Here is a 19687-nt window from a genome sequence, read left to right on the forward strand (position 1 = left end):
GTTAACGTCCCCATTCTCTCTCTTTTTGTTTCACTTACTAAATTGCACCTGTTTGACACGTGATGCTTTATTGTCATCATCTCCAGCTGAGCTTCAGACAAGAGTATTTGGTTCCACATTATCTGTGGGTGTGGACCGCCCTTATGTGTCAGAAGTATTATTGACTCTCAGAAAACAAGAATGTGAGTGTTAACCAAACTGAGGGTGTGGTATCTCACCATACACGCTCTGCTTCTTCTAAGGGTTCCCTAATCTTAGACTATTTTTATCCGCTGTGCAGGGTTGTGTGGAAGTGGCTTCATTTGTTTTCTTAGAAATAGTTGTTTGAAACAGTTGTTATTTAGAGCATAGCAGGTTGTAATGCAGTGGAAATGAAGTGTAATCTTAAAGAACACTGTTATTCAACCAAAAGGCAAAACAATCTAATGATTTTTCTTTTTTTCTGCTCTGTGTGTTACCCTCAAGTTCTTTAAAGGGTCACTGAGAGTTTTCCACTTTAAGAAAAAACTAACCACACAGCTGGATGTTTCTATATATATATATATAGAAGCACAGAGCCTGTGTGTTTGGTTTGGTCTCCAGGGATGTTGCTGGATTTGGCTGCCTGGGAAGAGGGAGTGACTCAAGCTAGTGCTGCAAAAATCCTGGCTGGAAATTTGGGATTGGAGGGTCAGGCCAAAACATCTCCCCCTGGGTGTGGTTGTGTGTGAGACTCGGCCTCTGGTCTGTGTGCAAGCTCCGCAGCGACCGTACTCCACCCTGCACACATGGCATTTAGAGCACTGATGATCCGTCTTCTGACCGTTGCTCCCTCCTTCTCGTGCATCACCCTTTACTGAAACTGTTCAATTCAATTTATATAGCGCCAATTCAAAACACGTCATCGCAAGGCACTTTACAGACACAAATCAACAAGATCATCAAAGTTTTCTATCTAAGGAAAACCAGTCGATTGCGTCGACTCATTAACTTTGTGCAGAATTTTCTTCTTGGTCTACAGTCAGTTCAGCATATTGTCTGATATGTGTGTACCTAAACTTGGTCAAATATTTTTTATAATTTTCAATTCTGAGGTATATCATTAAATCCCTCATTTAAAATTTTTGAAGTATTTGTTCTCTTTTGAGAGATTATTCATTTTAACTCCTGATAAATAAGCAGAACTGAACTATTGGTAGTTAATAATTAATGTATTAATATAACATTTTCATTTAGTTTCAATACATTTTAAGTAAAATCCAGATGATTACTTTAAATACTGTATTGGGAAAGTATTGAAGAATCCTCTAATATCAATTATTATTCTAAAGTTTCCTGAATTCTATTTTCTTTTTTTTTTTTAACAGAAACCACAGCTCTCTTTATGTTAACCTTTTGTTAATATTCCACACTTCAAGTTACTAGAATAAATAACATGAGAATGTACTTGATTAAGTTGCTTTTACTTGAGATGGAATAAAGAGTTTTTCATATTAGTGCTAAAACATACATCTAATTATTATATTTCTTATTACGGTAAGATATTTAGAATTGGGTATCAGTTCTTTATTGTATGAAAGTTTAGAAGAGATACGTGCTTATTGATTGTCCTTTAGGCTACATTCACACCGAAGCCTAAAGTGACCCAAATCCGATTTTTTTTCCGCCCATATGTGACCTGGATCTGATCTTTTTTTGACAGTCTGAACAACACAGATACGATTTTTTTTCCAATGTGACCTAGGCCGCTTGGCAATGTCGTCCTGAATCCGATGCAAATCTGATATTTTCAAATGCGACCTGTGTGTGAACAGTGAGGTGGCATCCATCCGACCTGAATGTCATTAATACAGACAGCTCAGTTTTAGCTTCACATAGTTTAACGTCCGTGTAAAATCTTTAAGGAATTTTCATAATCGATTAATCAAAAAAAAGAATCGACAAATTAAACAATTAGCAAAATAGTTGTTAGTTCCAGCACTAATCTCATAGTATATTTCTTGTGCTGTACTGTACGGCATCTGTTGATCCTTTGTTTCAACGTTCTACCTCTGTGTGAATCTGCAAGCCTTTACTTCAGGAGTGTTTGCTGGAACACCTTAATTTCCTTAATGAGGAATAATAAAGGATATTTCTAATCTTTAATATAGTTAAAACCCTAAAATATGGCTAGTAATGCACTCTACACCTAAAGAAATAACCATACTGATTCAGCTGGTGCTATTTAACCTTTTTATGGAAATTAAGTTGTATTTCATGATTCCCTATTGTGGTTCATGAGATTTATGTCTGTACCAGCCTTCCTTGTCACTCAAAGGTTTTTCAGCATTGAGCCAAATCAGCTCTTTGCTATAATAATGAACTGAGGGGCTCGTTTTTTGGATGCTTTTGCATACTTTCTTATACTTTCATGACAGTCAATAAAGGGACTTTATGCTCAACTGTTCAAGCTGGAATAAGTAGCCATTTGGATTGTAATCACATTTATTCAGTTTGTATTCATTTACACTTTTAGGTTTTTAAGCTAATTCTGTATAGTGGCCGAGGGGTGCAAATGCTCTACAAGTATACAAACCCGCTGTAATAGAAAAAAACAAGCAGTTAAGTACACACAAACTGGAGATAAAAAAAACCCCACTGCAGAAGTATAAATGGTGCTATTAAGATAACATGCCTTCATCCTAACTTGTGTTTTTTTTTTAATAGTTAATAAAAGATCCCTCTGACACCAATTCTATTTTTGTTTTCATTTTAATGATGCTATTCTGAATATTGTTGACACCAGTTTAAAGACTGCTGTAGCCAGAATCTAAGAGATAAACAACATACAAACTGAAACAAAAGACAAATAAAATATATATTACTACTTCAAAATATTTCATAGGCACCAAAGGGCTCTGCAGTCAACAAACGATTGTTTCTTTATAGGCTCACACTTGGGCTACGTTCACACCGCAGGCATTGATGCTCAATTCCGATTTTTTTGTGAATTCGATTTTTTTGCGTTCCCGTTCGTATTTTCAAATAAATGCGACTTGTATGTGATCTCTTGTGTGAACTGCAGTCATACAACGCAAGTGTCCCGCATGCGCAGTAGAGGACGTAATGACGTCACAGGCCAGTGTGCTCTTTTCTAACATGGATGTTAGTAAAGGCGCGCATCTAGCGGTCTTTTCCAACCATATAAACACAATCTTTTCAATATGGTTAAACATAAATACTGCTCTCCGCATCATCATCTGCCATGGTTGTTGTTTTTCTTGCTGCTTACGCGTAGCAAGATGCATAATAGTGACCTATGTTGGGTATTAATGACGTTCAGGTCGGATGAATCCGACTTGGCTGTTCACACACAGATTGCGTTTGAAAAGATCAGATTCGTATCGGATTCAGGACCACATAGCCAAGTGGCCTGGATCGCATTGGAAAAAATTGGACCTGTGTTGTTCAGACTGCCATGAAAAGATCAGATCCTGGGTCACTTCAGGCTGCAGTGTGATCGTAGCCTTAGAGAATAAACGGCGGATTATACTTTTGAAACCGAACACATCAAATGTCGCGTCTGGTTGCGAACCAGTTTTGCTGGTATCCTTCTGCAATGTTGGTCTGAAATTTCTAGGGACACACAGCAGTTTCCTGCAAAGCGCTACGGGGAGCCTATTTGATACCTCACCAGATCTTCTTCGGCAGTGCCGGCGGGAGTGTTTATTTTCCAAAACAACATGTCTGAGGCATCATACAAGTGCTTGTACTTCCGAACCTCCTCGATCAACCTTTCGTCATGGTTATCCATTGTTATTATTACTCCTCGGTTTTAAAAAAATGGCGTGCCTGGGCACTGAATCGAGAAGGAAGACCACACAGACAGCCGGAAAGGCATACCAAGGACCGATCGCAGCTGTTTTTTGTCAGCGCACCTCCGCTTGCAGTCTGTGTGGGTTTGTGACCGTCCGACTTGTAGTCGGGATTTTTTTGAGGTGCGCAACAATGGTTGCAGAGCCTCTGTACTGGAGTGGGGGGTGCGTGGTACCGCACAGAGACAGATTTGACGGTTGCATAGGCTATGCGTCAGAAGTATAAATTGGCCTTAATGCAGCTTGTCCGCTTCCCTGATTCCTTCCCTGCGACCTTTAACACCTCAGCTCTCTGAGAACCAAACTTTACAAATGACCAAGAACATTTAATGTGGAGATTCTGGAAATTAGTGTCCCTTCTTTTTTTTTTTTTTTTCTTGCCTTGAAAAAAATAAAATAATAAACATTCTCTCTCTGTGTCTTTCCCTCAACCCTCCCTCTCTGTTTTCTCCTCCTCTACGTGGGAGTAGAACTGTTTGTTCTGCTGTTCCTCATTGACTGAAAACATCAATGGGTAAATGGTTCCCTGCTCTGCTGAAGCAGCTCATTGCCTGACTCTGTGTCAGAATTGAGATCATGGTTGTTACTCTGTTTGATGCAGACCTACTAGATAATAACTCTTTTATTGCTTGTTGTAAGTTTCACTTTTTTGTAAACATCACCTGAATAAGGTCACAGTTGTTGGCCCGTTCTCATCGTATTTTCCTCTTTCCTTTTGCTCCAACAGATAAGTTTGAGAGCTTTTAAGTTTTATGTAATTTACATTTATTATAGTTTTTTTTTCTTTGTGATAGCAGTTATTTTTCTAAGAAATGTGTGTGAAATTAGTTCAGTCATCCATGCTGGCTGCCAATTTAACCCACCCTCTATACTTTTAACTTCTCTCTCACCTCTACTTCCTCTTTGTGTGTTTTTTCTTGCCTCTCTCACTCACCCACTACCAACACCTCGTCTTCCTGTTCCGGATTAGCTGTTTTCATTTCTTCCTCTAGCTTTTTATGACCTCTGTTGTTTTAATGTAAGGATAAATTTGAATCTCCATCATGAATTTAAGTCGGTGGATGTCATGGAGAAAGCGTAACTTTTTCAGAAGGAAGGAGAAGCATGAATATAGCCTGGACCTAGGTAAGGTTGTTTTTAATTTTGTTTGGTTGTGCCGCTTTTTTTTTTTTTTTCTTATTTACAGCTTTTAACATCTTGTTTCCTTTCATCCATTTATGAATCTGAAGTGTTTCAGTGTCTCTCTCTGTTAATAAGCAAACCAAATACAACAGATACCTTTTTCATAAATCTTAGGGTCATGTAGAAAGAGCCTATTTTTTTTAACATTAGTCATATAGAAAGTATGCTGCCATTCTGATTCACATTTGAATTAGTGCTTCCTGCAAACATAAAAATGTAATCAGAGATAAAAAAAAAGTAAGAAATCAGATTGTGAATCAGTTTATATTAGAGAAGCATGATCAGAATTATGCTGCTTGTTTCATAATCTAGTTTAGTAACGATCTGATTTACCGACTGCAGTTGGGAGCCGAGGGATCGTCACGTCCATCTCTGTTAATGGAGTCTCTGTTAAACAGATTAACTTGTTTAAAATAATCTAGATTTAAAAATTCTGTTCCAGTCTTCAGCAACATTTCTTAGTTAAACTCATTGTTCACCATTTCTAAGGCTGCAACAAACGATTGTTTAGCGAATGGATTAATCTGTCGATTAGTTTTCGATTAATTGATTAATACAAAAGGTTCCTTAAGGTTCCTTAAAGAAGAGTTTTAAGAAACTAAACTAGGTTAAACAAAACCCTTTCCAGTTGAGTTCTGGATAGAGCAGATTTTTTATTTTAAATCCAAAAATTTTTTGTTACAATTTTTAGTATAATTATGAGTCTTTATACTCCAGTTGACGATTAATCGATTACTAAATTAGTTGACGATTATTTCAATAATCGATTAATCCGATTAATTGTTTCAGCCCTAATCTTTTTTCTTTCAGTCTTCTTGATATTCACTTACAGTCATGGCCAAAAGTTTTGAGAATGATTCAAATGTTAATATTTACAAAGTCTACTGCTTCAATTTTTATAACGGCAATTTGCATATACTCCAGAATGTTATAAAGAGTGATCAGCGTAACAGCAATTAATTGCAACGTCAATATTTGCTTAGAAAATGAACTTTATCCCCCAAAACACATTTCAACATCATTGCAGCCCTGCCTTAAAGGGACCAGCTATCATCGTTTCAGTGATTGCTCCATTAACACAGGTGTTGGTGGTGATGAGGACAGGGCTGGAGATCAATCTGTCATGATTAAGTAAGAATGACACCACTGGACACTTTAAAAAGAGGCTGGTGCTTGGCATCATTGTTTTTCTTCTGTGAACCATGGTTATCTCTAAAGAAACACGTGCAGTCATCATTGCACTGCACAAAAAATGGCCTAACAGGAAAGAGAATCGCAGCTAGAGAGATTACACCTCAGTCAACAATCTATCGCATCATCAAGAACTTCAAGGAGAGAGGTTCCATTGTTGCCAAAAAGGCTCCAGGGCGCCAAAGAAAGACCAGCAAGCGCCTGGACCGTCTCTTAAAAGTGTTTCAGCTGCGGGATCGGGCTACCAGCACTGCAGAGCTTGCTCGGGAATGGCAGCAGGCAGGTGTGAGTGCATCTGCACGCACTGTGAGGCGGAGACTCTTGGAGCAAGCCCTGGTCTCAAGGAGGGCAGCAAAGAAGCCACTTCTCTCCAGGAAAAACATCAGGGACAGACTGATATTCTGCAAAAGGTGCAGGGAGTGGACCGCTGAGGACTGGGGTAAAGTCATTTTCTCTGATGAATCCCCTTTCCGATTGTTTGGGACATCTGGAAAACAGCTTGTTCGGAGCAGATGAGCGCTACCACCAGTCTGGTCTCATGCCAACTGTAAAGCATCCTGAAACCATTCACATGTGGGGTTGCTTCTCAGCCAAGGGAGTCGGCTCTCTCACAGTCTTACCTAAAAACACAGCCATGAATAAAGAATGGTGCCAGAATGTCGTCCAAGAGCAACTTCTCCCAACCGTCCAAGAGCAGTTTGGTGATGTACAATGCCTTTTCCAGCATGATGGAGCACCTTTCCATAAAGCAAAGGTGATATCTAACTGGCTCAGGGAACAAAACATAGAGATTTTGGGTCCATGGCCTGGAAACTCCCCTGATCTTAATCCCTTTGAAAACTTGTGGTCAATCATCAAGAGATGGGTGGACAAACCCAAACCTAGGAATTCTGACAAAATGCAAGCATTGATTGTGCAAGAATGAACTGCTATCAGTCAGGATTTGGTCCAGAAGTTGATTGAGAGCATGCCAGGGAGAATTGCAGAGGTCCTAAAGAAGAGGGGTCAAAACTGCAAATATTGACTTGCTGCATTAACTCATTCTGTCATTAAAAGCTTTTGTTACTCATAATATGATTGCAATTATATTTCTCTGTGTTGACAACATCTGACATGCACACATGAAAACCAGAGGGCAGCAGATCATGTGAAAATATATTTGTCATTCTCAATACTTTTGGCCATGACTGTAGATTGATGGGGTTGACAGCATTTTTCTATAATTAGGCTGATCTTTTTCATTTCAATCCAGCCTCTATATGAGTGTAATTTCATGTTTTTCATCTAAGCTGTATTTCACCCTTTTGCCGCTCTGTTTATCGTAAAACTGGACATGTTTTGTTTCTTTTTAGGTGATTAGATTTCAAAGGCAGATCAAAAAGTTAATAACTGCCTGATTATTATGTCTGAAGTTTGGGATTGTTTACCCATCATTGCCAGATAGACCATCCTTTGTCTTTAGTCTTTAGCTCGTGACGGCAGCAAAAGCCAAGATTCTGCCAGAGTGCTTTATCTGTGCTGATCTTCTCTCTATCTGTAGCATACGTCTCCCAACACTTGGCTTGCTCTGTCCTGTCCTGCTCAGCCCAGATCCCCTTTTCCCTTTCATGGACTGTGTCCCTCTTTCCCTCCCTTCTTGTTCTCTCTTTGCTGCTGCTGCAGCATTCTTCTGATCTTCACTTCTCCCGCTGGTCCAGGAGTGATAGATGCAGAAGAGAGCGTAGGGAAAGGCAACCGCACCGTTTCACACTTAGCATTTCTGGACTATCTGGTTGGGCTTTTTGGTTTTCACTGCTTCCTCAACACTGTGACGTCTTATGGCCAAAGATGGCAGAGCATGGGCTCAGACTCAGAGGTAGGAAATGGTGACAACCTAATCAGGCATCATAGATTTAAATGATAGATATTGGCTACAAATACGAGTTTGTAGCACTTGAGAGCTGATTTAAGTGTTTGCAAACTTTTGAGTAGCTGAGTGTTGATTTAGATGGTTCAAATACTTTAAAAGTGTTTTTCATTTGCTTTAAGCACAAAATTTTTTTTTATTTTTATCGCTCTGACCTAGAAAGTTTTTTCTCTCTCACCGACTCCATCAGTGGTTTCTGGTTTGTTGGTTACATTTCTTCTTTTCAATGGGTTTTTCTAAACAACTTTCCAGTGTGCTCTCTCCAGCCTGACTATTTTCTGTCACCACTAATAACAGCGTTTGACGCACCTGCACAGACCACAGGGGGGATCTAGAAGAAAATAAATGGGGATCCGTGTTAATCTCTCCGGACGTTCAGTGTGTCCTGACAAATTCCTGGATCACCGTAAGGGAAGTGTGTCAACAAGGCTGTGCTGACTTGGGCATGCTAAGACAAGTAACTAGTGAGTGGAGGAGGAAGGCATGCATGGGAAGTTGTAGGAATTTGATGCATTCCTATCAGCCTGGAGTCAGAATAATCCAAATTACAGCCAACAAACACACTCCTAATAGGTTTTAATTGTTGTTAAATTCATCCAATTGCACTTTCTCTCTCTCTGTATGTGTGGAGCTACTAGATTGAGTTTTACTTTCATTAATCCTGAGCTGTAATCTTCAGGTGTCGAAATAAAAAAACTTTTTCAGGAGTGTGTAACATCTCTAAAACCTACAAATAATGAGTCAACCTTTTCTCTGTTTTTCAAAGGAGACCTTTAAATTCCAACAGTCTTCTTAGTTCAAATGGTAGAGGAATGGAACAGAACAAGGATTGACTGGAAAGTACACTGGGATTATTGTTTTTAATCCACAAAAACAGGCCTTTTCTTATAGGGATTCTATGTGTAGATTAGAATCCTTAAACAACGCGAGCACTCTTTCTTTCCCGATCTACTCACCTTAACAGGACACATGAATAAGATGTTTGAATACATAAATATAAAGGTTTTATTCACCTTCTTTATAGAGAAAACTATCTTTTTTTTGGTGCTGAAAATTTCCTCTTGCCGCTTTTTTCTGCTGACAGAGCGTACCTTCCTGTCATCGATTGCAGGTGTAACATTAGCTAAAGTTTGCTTTTTAAATCAAAATATCTTCCGCTTAAAAAAAAACAAACAAACTCAGAATGCATTTACTCTAATTTTAGGGCTGCAATTAACGATTATTGTGCAAATAAATTAATCAATAATTGGATAGCCAAAGGTTCCTAAAAGAGGATTTTTTACAAAAGTGAAACAGCTGAAACTAAAACATTTCCACTAAAGTTTTTTTTTTTATCTTAAACGCCAAAATGTTTATTTATTTATTTAATTTTTTACAGTTTTGATATAATAACTGCCCCAATTGGGTTCCTCTGTAAGCTAAAAATATATTTTACAGTCTCTATACTCCAGGTAAAGATTAATCGATTACTAAATTAGTTGACAATTATTTTAATAATCGATTAATCACAATTAATCCAATTAATTGTTTCAACCCTATCTACTTTATATTTAACTTAATAAATCCAATCAAGACACAGCTTGATAAGGAAAGTAAGACTCTTGCTAGCTTCCATTCACTTGGACATAATTTTCTACAACAATTGCAGGCTTGGAAAATGCTCTTCAGTGAAGCAAATCTAGTCAAAACTAGCACAAGAAAATCACATTAAATATACCCTGATTTTTGTCATGTGACCTAACTTTGAACCAGAAGACCCTGCATAATCATTAGTTACAGCCCTATTTTTAATATTTTTGCTATTTGTTCCAAGTCAGAAACATCAAATACATATTCACACTTGATCTTGAGAAAAACAAACAAGCTAAAAATAGTATGTTATTATAATTTAGATTAAAGATCATGTTTACAATTTGTGCAGCGGACCTAAATGTTCCTTTTTCTTTAGGCAATGAGGTCTGATGTTTACTTTGGGATTGTGTCTTGGTAACTCAGACGGTTTGTTTGATTTTCACCTCAGTGCCTCCACTTCTCTCTGCGGTGTGGTCACAGCCGCTCCACCTGTCAGGGGGAGTTCAAATAAGGCTGTAGTTTGTGTTTTTATGTGCCAGCTGTGTGTTCTCAGCTGGTAACTTTAAGAAACCTCTCTCTACTTATTTATTTGTTTTTTCACCTCCAGGTTTAGAATAACAAAAATTAAGACATTTTGAATTATGCTTTTATTTCCCTTAAACCAAAGTATTTAACTCAGATCTGCTGATTCTGCCTGTCCTCACATCAGTACAGTTTATTGACCATTTTTGGACTGTGGATTGTGATTTCCCTTCATTAAGCAATCCCTTATTATTCGTAGTAGTGTTTATCACACACGGCTGTGTTAAATGTGCAAAGTCCTGATCCCCCAAACCTGCCATGTTTGCATCAGTTGGTTATCTAAAACATGCTGATGCTAAGCAGAGGTTGATCTTTTGTTCTGTAAACACAGGGCTCTTGCCTCAATATCCTCATAATGTGTGCTTATTCCCCTTCACTGGGCAGTTATTATATGTATGACCAAGTGACCTATAAGGCGGAATTGTTTTTTGCTTGTTTTTTGCTTTCATGGTCAATAACACAACATTTTATTGCAATTATTACAGTTGATTTAAGCATTAAAAGTAAAGAGAATTGAATGAGCAAATGTGTGATGACTAGATGGCTCTTTAAATAGATGATCTGAATAGTAAATTACATGTTTTACTGATTTTACTCTGTATTTTTTAACATGCATAGAAAGGAGTATGGTAGTTGTCTTTTGTTGCAGTTATTGCTTCTGGTTGGCTGTACCATTTATTAAAATTAAACCATTAGGACATTTAATATGTAATGCAATACGCTTAGAGTTAATGCATTAAATACAATCAATTTGTAGATATTGGAAAACAGAAGTTAATCTTGGTTACTTTTAATGTAATTCAAAATTTTTTTGAATCAACGTTTTATTTAACGCTATTGGATTAAATGCATTTTGCTGTGAATTTTATTTGACTTTAAACTCCAATGGACCTCATGTTTATGCTCTGTAATGCATCTTCTCTTCTTAATTTGTCTGGGATTTTCCTCAGATTGTGTTTTGCAATTTTGTTCTCATCTTGTTGAGTAATTTAACCTCTAGCTGAGCCCTCTACAGCTGATCCAGTGTGACATGCTCCCTCTAATTATCCATGTATCCTGTAGTTTGAAGAAGGGATGTACCTGCCTTTTCTCATTTCCGCCTTAACATTTTTCTACATATTAAACAACACTGTTCAGACTCCACTTGTAGAGAGGGATACATTACTTGACTTTTTTTTTTCTTCTTTTTTCATCCAAACACATAACCTTGGCACTTCTTTGATCTGCAGTAGGACATTCCTGTGCCCTGGTGAGAAGGTGAAACAGACAGATTGAAGGGGAGCTGTGTATGAATCACCTTTATTGTCTTGCCAAGATGTTAGGGTAGAGAGCCAAGGAGACCTGAGTCTGCAGGGACCCACTCTTTAGAAACCTCAGAGGCCTGATTAGGGTGCTGATAAAGGACACTGGCCCCATATGGAGCCTCTAGAAAAGGACAATTGATATTGTCTTGACATTGTACCTGAAAAGCTCCAGTAACACTCCTCCTGTTGTATGTGTAGTTTACATTTTTTTTCCTCAGCATTTTCTGGATCTCTGATGCTTTTCTCAGTACTTTTAATTACATACACTAAATTATGCTGATGTTTTAAATAATGTTTTGCATGTTCAGCTACAAATAAGATTATTCAGGTTATATGTTTTTAATGTTTGAAAGCAGAACATCTAACTACTGCATTGAGCCCTTCTATTTTCCACTCAGTGTCTTGGTTTCTTTTAGTCTGCCTCCATTTGCGTTTCCATTTCCGTTTCCCATACTGCTAATAACTCTTCACAACCTGCAACATTTTGTGCCCCGACTTTGTTTTTGCGTTGTCGTAAGTCTTATTCTGACATCCATGAAGTGTGCATGGCCACCTTGGAGGAGTCAAAAACGATCTGCTCCCTGACTGAATGCCTCTCTTCCTGTTCCCTCACCTCCTTACCCTCCTGTCTCTGGCCTTGCCATGCGTTACATTCTTGTTTTTATGTCCTTCTCACCCAGCCGGCGGCTGCAAACACACACTGCTAACACCATAAACAAAGGAATCGGCCACTGCTGGCCCTGATGAGTTTAACCTTTTAACCTTTTGCTTCACTTCGTCCTGATCTACAAGCCCCCTGCCTTCCTTCATATTAGCAGACTGGTAAAGGTCTGCTTAGAGCCTCTAAAGCATACCCTTTCATCATGTGGGGACACAAGTTTAAGGAACAGCAGCTTTGCATGTCCTCTTTGGTCAATAGGATGCTACTTAGCCCTGCTATGTAACATTTCTGATCTTACTATGCTTATGCAAAAGGAATAATTAAGAAAAATATGGTAATTCCCTAATAGTGAAGTCAGCAGCAGAATGCATTTTCTAGCATCACTAATTTTATAACCGACATGATGCTAATTTATAAAATCCAAAATGAAGAAATAAATAAAAAGGACAACTTACACTATCCTGAATCTTTTTCATTGTCCTCTAAGCAGCTAATGACAGCTGCCAGAATCCACTACTCTTCACTTTGACTAGACTGAAAAGAAAAACAAGTTTTAGCTTTTAAACAAATAATTGGAATGTTACCAATAATGAATCCGTCTTGATATATTAAGCATGTCACTTATACACAGAGTTATTTTCTTTTAATCACCATACTTAGTCAATCAAGTTTATTTTCTTTTGAGCTCATGTCCAATGGATGAGCTGCATTTTAAGGCAGTTTTTCTCCTAACCTGCAATCCAAGATGGCTGCCACAGTGGGCACATTCACAGTGACTCAAAGGCTAGGTTCACACTGCAGCCTGAAGTGACCCAAATCCGATTTAGTTTTTTGCCAATATGCGACCTGGATCTGATCTTTTCATGGCAGTCTGAACAACACAGATCCGATTTTTTCTCATCCGACCCAGGCGCTATGTCATCCTGAATCCGATACGAATCAGATCTTTTCAAATGCAACCTGTGTCTGAACGGCCAGGTAGGATTTGTCTGACCTGAACGGCATTAATACCCAACAAAGGTCACTATTCTGCGTCTTACTACGCAGAAGTGGCAAAAAAACAACAACCATGGCAGATGATGATGCGGAGAGCAGTATTTATGTTTAAACATATTGAAAAGATTTAGTCTTTATGGTTGGAAAAGACCGCTAGATGCGCGCCGGCACGCTGAGCACGCTGGCCTGTGATATCATTGCGTCCTCTACTGCGCATGTGGGACACTTGCGTTGTATGACTGCAGTTCACACAGGAGATCACATAGAAGTCGCATTTATTTGGAAATATGAACAGCAACTCAAAAAAATCAGAATTGAGCATCAAGGCCTGCAGTGTGAATGTAGACTAATACAACAACTAAACACCTTCTTTATGCATTTTAGATTTTAGAATACTTTAAACTAATTTTATATAATTTAATAACAAATGTCTCCTTCCTAACATTAGTTCTATGTATTTTATAAATCTGGGGTTTTCCAGTAGTATCAGTGACAGGGATGGTTTTATTTAGGGATGTCCTGATCCGTCATTGATATTGGAAATCGGTTAGATATCAACCCACAAACGAATATTGGAATATATTGGCTGGCATTTAAAATCTTTTATATAAACAAACTGAAAAAAAAACCCCATAAAACTATTCCTCTTCTGAAGTTTATGTGACCTATAGGTTAATAATAAATGGGTGTGTTCTTGAGTAAAACCATTTGTTTCGGTCGTTTTCGAACATAAACACCTCAAAAAGAGTCATACACTTGCTTTATTTCGGAACACGCTTCTTCTTCTTAAGTTGTTTTGAAGCGGTTGTTCTGTTCCGGAACACTCTTCTTCTGTTGTTTCTAAATGTATTTTCTGTTTCGGAACGCTCTTCTTCTGCTGTTGTTTCAAAACGGTTGTTATGTTTTGGAACACTTCTTCTGTTGTTTCAAAACGGTTGTTCTGTTTTGGAACACTCTTCTTCTTCTGTTGTTTCAAAACGGTTGTTATGTTTCGGAACACTCTTCTTCTGTTGTTTCAAAATGGTTGTTCTGTTTCGGAACACTCTTCTTCTTCTTCTGTTGTTTCAAAACGGTTGTTCTGTTTCGGAACACACTTCTTCTTCTTCTGTTGTTTCAAAACGGTTGTTCTGTTTTGGAACACTCTTCTGTTTAAAAAAGATTTTTCTGTTTCGAAACACTCTTCTTCTGTTGTTTCAAAACGGTTGTTCTGTTTCGGAACACTCTTCTTCTGTTGTTTCAAAACTGTTGTTCTGTTTCGGAACATTCTTCTTCTGTTGTTTCAAAACTGTTGTTCTGTTTCGGAACACTCTTCTTCTGCTGTTGTTTCAAAACGGTTGTTCTGTTTCGGAACACTCTTCTTCTGTTGTTTCAAAACGGTTGTTATGTTTTGGAACACTCTTCTTCTGCTGTTGTTTCAAAACGGTTGTTATGTTTCGGAACACTCTTCTTCTTCTGTTGTTTCAAAACGGTTGTTATGTTTCGGAACACTCTTCTTCTTCTGTTGTTTCAAAACGGTTGTTATGTTTCGGAACACTCTTCTTCTGTTGTTTCAAAACGGTTGTTATGTTTCGGAACACTTTTCTTCTTCTGTTGTTTCAAAACGGTTGTTATGTTTCGGAACACTCTTCTTCTTCTGTTGTTTCAAAACGGTTGTTATGTTTCGGAACACTCTTCTTCTTCTGTTGTTTAAAAACTGTTGTTCTGTTTCGGAACACTCTTCTTTTTTTTTTTTTTTCTTCTGTTGTTTCAAAACTGTTGTTCTGTTTTGGAACACACTTCTGTTGTTTCAAAACGGTTGGTCTGTTTCGGAACACTCTTCTTCTTCTGTTGTTTCAAAACTGTTGTTCTGTTTCGGAACACTCTTCTTTTTTTTTTTTTTTTTTCTTCTGTTGTTTCAAAACGGTTGGTCTGTTCAGGAACACTCTTCTTCTGCTGTTGTTTCAAAACGGTTGTTATGTTTCGGAACACTCTTCTTCTTCTGTTGTTTCAAAACGGTTGTTATGTTTCGGAACACTCTTCTTCTTCTGTTGTTTCAAAACGGTTGTTATGTTTCGGAACACTCTTCTTCTGTTGTTTCAAAACGGTTGTTATGTTTCGGAACACTCTTCTTCTTCTGTTGTTTCAAAACGGTTGTTATGTTTCGGAACACTCTTCTTCTGTTGTTTCAAAACGGTTGTTATGTTTCGGAACACTTTTCTTCTTCTGTTGTTTCAAAATGGTTGTTATGTTTCGGAACACTCTTCTTCTTCTGTTGTTTCAAAACGGTTTTTATGTTTCGGAACACTCTTCTTCTTCTGTTGTTTAAAAACTGTTGTTCTGTTTCGGAACACTCTTCTTTTTTTTTTTTTTGTCTTCTGTTGTTTCAAAACTGTTGTTCTGTTTTGGAACACACTTCTTCTGTTGTTTCAAAACGGTTGGTCTGTTTCGGAACACTCTTCTTCTTCTGTTGTTTCAAAACTGTTGTTCTGTTTCGGAACACTCTTCTTTTTTTTTTTTTTTTTTCTTGTTTCAAAACGGTTGGTCTGTTCAGGAACACTCTTCTTCTGCTGTTGTTTCAAAACGGTTGTGATGTTTTGGAACACTCTTCTTCTGTTATTTCAAAACGGTTTTTCTGTTTCGGAACACTCTTCTTCTTCTGTTGTTTCAAAACGGTTGTTCTGTTTCGGAACACTCTTCTTCTTCTGTTGTTTCAAAACTGTTGTTTTGTTTCGGAACAGTCTTCTCCTTCTGTTGTTTCAAAAACATTTGTTCTGTTTCGAAACACTCTTCTTCTTCTGTTGTTTCGAAACGGTTGTTTTGTTTCGGAACACTCTTCTTCTGTTGTTTCAAAATGGTTGTTATGTTTCGGAACACTCTTCTTCTTCTGTTGTTTCAAAGCGGTTGTTATGTTTCGGAACACTCTTCTTCTTCTGTTGTTTCAAAACGGTTGTTATGTTTCGGAACACTCTTCTTCTTCTGTTGTTTCAAAATGGTTGTTATGTTTCGGAACACTCTTCTTCTGTTGTTTCAAAATGGTTGTTATGTTTCGGAACACTCTTCTTCTGCTGTTGTTTCAAAACGGTTGTTCTGTTTCGAAACACTTCTTCTTCTGTTGTTTCAAAACTGTTGTTCTGTTTCGGAACACTCTTCTTCTGTTGTTTAAAAAAGATTTTTCTGTTTCGGAACACTCTTTTTCTGTTGTTTCAAAACGGTTGTTATTTTTTGGAACAATCTTCTTCTTCTGTTGTTTCAAAACGGTTGTTCAGTTTTGGAACACTCTTCTTCTTCTGTTGTTTCAAAATGGTTGTTATGTTTCGGAACACTCTTCTTCTGTTGTTTCAAAACGGTTGTTATGTTTCGGAACACTCTTCTTCTGTTGTTTCAAAACGGTTGTTTAGTTTCGGAACACTCTTCTTCTTCTGTTGTTTCAAAACGGTTGTTATGTTTCGGAACACTCTTCTGTTGTTTCAAAACGGTTGTTATGTTTCGGAACACTCTTCTTCTGTTGTTTCAAAACGGTTGTTATGTTTCGGAACACTCTTCTTCTGTTGTTTCAAAACGGTTGCTCTGTTTCGGAACACTCTTCTGTTGTTTCAAAACGGTTGTTCTGTTTCGGAACACTCATCTTCTGTTGTTTCAAAACGGTTGTTCTGTTTCGGAACACTCTTCTTCTTCTGTTGTTTCAAAACTGTTGTTCTGTTTCGGAACACTCTTCTTCTGTTGTTTCAAAACGGTTGTTATGTTTTGGAACACTCTTCTTCTGTTGTTTCAAAACGGTTGTTCTGTTTCGGAACACTCTTCTTCTTCTGTTGTTTCAAAACGGTTGTTCTGTTTCGGAACACTCTTCTTCTTCTGTTGTTTCAAAATGGTTGTTATGTTTCGGAACACTCTTCTTCTGCTGTTGTTTCAAAACGGTTGTTATGTTTCGGAACACTCTTCTTCTTCTGTTGTTTTAAAACGGTTGTTATGTTTCGGAACACTCTTCTTCTTCTGTTGTTTCAAAACGGTTGTTATGTTTCGGAACACTCTTCTTCTTCTGTTGTTTCAAAATGGTTATGTTTCGGAACACTCTTCTTTTGTTGTTTCAAAACGGTTGTTATGTTTCGGAACACTCTTCTTCTTCTGTTGTTTCAAAACGGTTGTTATGTTTCGGAACACTCTTCTTTTGTTGTTTCAAAACGGTTGTTATGTTTCGGAACACTCTTCTTCTGCTGTTGTTTAAAAAAGATTTTTCTGTTTTGGAACACTCTTCTTCTGTTGTTTCAAAACGGTTGTTATGTTTCGGAACACTCTTCTTCTTCTGTTGTTTCAAAACGGTTGTTATGTTTTGGAACACTCTTCTTCTTCTGTTGTTTCAAAACGGTTGTTATGTTTCGGAACACTCTTCTTCTGTTGTTTCAAAACGGTTGTTATGTTTCGGAACACTCTTCTTCTGTTGTTTCAAAACGGTTGTTATGTTTCGGAACACTCTTCTTCTTCTGTTGTTTCAAAACGGTTGTTATGTTTTGGAACACTCTTCTTCTGTTGTTTCAAAACGGTTGTTATGTTTCGGAACACTCTTCTTCTTCTGTTGTTTCAAAACGGTTGTTATGTTTTGGAACACTCTTCTTCTTCTGTTGTTTCAAAACGGTTGTTATGTTTCGGAACACTCTTCTTCTGTTGTTTCAAAACGGTTGTTATGTTTCGGAACACTCTTCTTCTGCTGTTCTTTAAAAAAGATTTTTCTGTTTTGGAACACTCTTCTTCTGTTTCAAAACGGTTGTTATGTTTCGGAACACTCTTCTTCTGCTGTTGTTTAAAAAAGATTTTTCTGTTTTGGAACACTCTTCTTCTGTTGTTTCAAAAACATTTGTTCTGTTTCGAAACACTCTTCTTCTTCTGTTGTTTCGAAACGGTTGATCTGTTCCAGAACACTCTTTTTCTTCTGTTGTTTCGAAACGGTTGTTCTGTTTCGGAACACTCTTCTTCTTCTGTTGTTTCAAAAAGGTTGTTCTGTTTTGGAACAGTCTTCTTCTGTTTTAAAACGGTTGTTCTGTTTCGGAACGCTCTTCTTCTGTTGTTTCTTAATGGTTCTTTTGTTTCGGAACGTTCTTCTTCTGTTGTTTCTTAATGGATCTTTTGTTTCTGATCACTCTTCTTCTGTTGCTTTGAAACGGTTGTTCTGTTCCGGAACACACTTTTTCTTCTGTTTTTTTTTAAACGTTTGTTCTTTCTGTATCTTTGTGTCTTTCTATATCTGTGTCTTTCTATATCCGTGTCTTTCTGTGTCTTTCTATATCTGTGTCTTTCTGTAACCTGACTCCGCCAGATGGATTTGCTCCACATATCCATCTGGAAACCTTCCGTTGAAGTAATTTTAGGAAGTGGCGAAAATACTGGTTAGCTGATTGGCCTATGTTGGTGATAGACGGGCCAAATGAACCAATCAGATCAACGAAGCATATGACGTACTAACAGAGCAACGATGAAAACACAACCACAAGCCAATTGATAGATCAAACTCTTGCCGAAACCAGTTGGGAGAAGAGCAAAAACATCTTTTCCTCTGAGAAAAGCCTCCAGAGCAGTGTTTTGCTCTTCTTACAGTGAAGAAATACTCTGTAATTTCGATAAAACTTGCTTGATAGCCACGCTAATGCTAGTTTCTTTGGCTGAAGCCGCCATGTTCTTTAGACTGAACTGTCACGCTTCTCGTTGCGTCACACCTCAACCCGCCTCAAAACCAACGCTGATGACGTTCGTTTGGGGAACTGCTCCAAATTTTCTTTAACGGAAAGTAGCCAGACTGATCTGCGAGTGAAACCTTGAAAGCTTGTGAGATCAGGATGGTCTCACGAGGCTAGTCTTTCTGTGTCCTTCTATATCTGTATCTGAGTCTTGCTGATATTTGTACCTGTTTATTGGTCAGTACTCAAAGCTGTAATATCGGTATCGTAAAATAAAACGTTGCATAGGACACCCCTACTTTCTTTTTTTTTCTTCTTTTTTTAAGATGCTCTATCCAGTTCTTCACTACAGTGATTCAAATTGGACCTCAGCAACTGTAGGGAAACAAGTATGAGAGTTTTAAGGTGGACTTGTTCCTTTGGGTGAACTAAGAAGGCAAATAATCATTATCTACTGTGAGGCTCAGGGTTCTGCTTTGGGTTAGTTTCTTTATTTAATAACTCAATTATTTTGTTTAAAAGCCAAACATTTCTCAGCATCTAAGCTGCTGTAATCTATTACACCACCCGTTCACATCAAAGCAGCTGACCCTGGGCCTGAAACACAATGACGCCTTATTGCAGAATAAAGGAGGAGCAGTGAAGGAGGGAGTCAAGTGGGAAGAGAAGGTAAAATATGTGTGCAGCTGAATTCTGCTGGTGCATCATAAATGGACGGGGATGTATGCACATGTGTGCAAGTGGGTTTGGTGTGTTGGGCTTATTTCTGATGCTGAGCATGCTTTGACATTTTAGGCAGATTGTCAAAATGCTCT

General features: G+C 37.9%; 1 protein-coding gene across 1 annotated transcript in view; it reads left to right on the forward strand.

The window, feature by feature from the left end:
• LOC119781263 (utrophin-like) overlaps nucleotides 1–19687 on the forward strand; it is a gene marked incomplete at its 3' end in the record, with an annotated part of 63217 nt that overhangs the window by 11524 nt on the left and 32006 nt on the right. The window lies entirely within an intron of this gene.

Source organism: Cyprinodon tularosa, unplaced genomic scaffold, assembly GCF_016077235.1.
Source record: "Cyprinodon tularosa strain WSP-4 unplaced genomic scaffold, ASM1607723v1 ctg173, whole genome shotgun sequence".
Classification (NCBI taxonomy): Eukaryota; Metazoa; Chordata; class Actinopteri; order Cyprinodontiformes; family Cyprinodontidae; genus Cyprinodon; species Cyprinodon tularosa.